The sequence below is a fragment of the Propithecus coquereli genome, unplaced genomic scaffold (genome assembly GCF_000956105.1).
Source record: "Propithecus coquereli isolate 6110/MARCELLA unplaced genomic scaffold, Pcoq_1.0 Scaffold561, whole genome shotgun sequence".
In the NCBI taxonomy this organism is placed as follows: domain Eukaryota; kingdom Metazoa; phylum Chordata; class Mammalia; order Primates; family Indriidae; genus Propithecus; species Propithecus coquereli.
The window spans coordinates 655,462-657,246 of NW_012151519.1; positions in this window are offsets into that span (position 1 = coordinate 655,462).

Genomic DNA, 1,785 nt, shown 5'->3' on the forward strand with positions numbered 1-1,785 from the left:
TTATTTCAAAAAATTTAGGGGGTACAAGTGTTTTTTGTTACATGGATAAATTGTACATGTTGAAGTCAGGGCTTTCAGTGTCCCCATCACCAGAATAGTGTGCATTGTACTTGATGGGTAGATCTTTATCCCTCACTCCCCTCTCTCCCTCCCTGCTTTTCAGTTTCCAATGTCCATTACAACTCTTTATGACCAAACGTATCCTTCCTTTAATGGTAGATGCAGCGCTAGGTAGAGTTGAGTGTTTGAGCAGGGGATATCCCAAGCAAATAAATTAGCACAGCAAAACTGTCACACAATATATTAATAGTACATTCAGTAAATTAATTAAGTAGTTCAATAATGCTAACTGATGAAAAATCACATGGGTTGTATAGTGAACTGATGGGAAGTCCTGAAATAGGAAAATACCGTGATAATATTTGCAAGTTAGAAATACCACTTGGGCAACAATATGGAAGGTGGATTTGAGTTGAGTGAACTAAAGTCAAATTGGCTAGGGGAGCACTATCACAGCAATACAGGTTAGGAATAATGTGTGCCTGGACAAAGAGAGGCAGCATGGATGGAGTTAAGGGACCTATTTAAGTGACAGCTCAGCGCTTTGTTAAAAAATAAATAGACTATATTTACAGTCATTTTAGGTTTACAGAACAATTGAACAGAAAGTACAGAGAGTTCCATATACTTCCTCAACTGCCACCCCAGTTTTTCCTATTATCGGCATCTTGAATTAATGCTGTATACATTTGTTACAATGAATGAACCAAAATTGATTCATTATTAACTACAGTCAATAGTTTACATTAGGGTTCAATCTTTGTGTCACTCAGTTTTATGGGATGCAGAGCAACAGGAATGCACAATGTAATGTGTTCACTGTTACTGTTGCAGTATCATACAGAATAGTTTCTCTGCCCTAAATATCCGCTATGCTTCACTCATTCATCTCTCCCTTCTCCCCCACCGCCACTATCCCAAATCTCAGGCAGCCCTGATATTTTTATTGTTTCTATAGTTTTTGCTTTTCCAGAAGGTCACATGGAGTCATATGGAATATAGCCTTTTCAGATTGCCTTCTTTCTCTCAGTAATATGATTTTTAAGGTTCCTCCATATCTTTTTATGGCTTGATAGCTCATTTCTTTTGATTGTGAATAATATTTTAATGTCTTGATACACCACAGATTATCTATTCAACTATTGAAGGATATTTTGGTTGTTTCCAATGTTTGGTAATTATGAATAAAGCTGCTAGAAACATTTGTTTGGAGGTTTTTGCGTGGACATAAAAGTTTTTTAAGAAAACTCATTTGGACAAATACAATTGCTGGATCATTTAGTCAGGGTATATTTATGTTTGTGAGAAACTGTCAAACCATCTTCCAAAGTGCCTGTACCATTTCGCATTCCCAGCAGTGATGTCCAAGAGCTCCTGTTGCGCCACAACCTCACCAGCATTAGTGTCAGTGTTCTGCATTTTTGCCATTCTAATAAGTGTGTAGTAGTGACTTGTTTTAATTTGTAATTCCCTAATGACATATGCTGTTGAGTGTCTTTTCATATACTTGTTTTTCATCTGAATATCTTCTTTGGTTAGTTGTCTGTTCAGAGTTTTGTTCACAGTTTACCACATTGACTGCCACACTAGAAAAACATTTTTTCCCCCCTTGGGTCACAGTGTTTTATTAGGAAAATAGAATAAAAATTTCAAAAGCAAAACGATCCTTTCTAATTTAATGAAAAGATTATTTTTTATTGTTTTCTGTGCATCAATTATATGCAA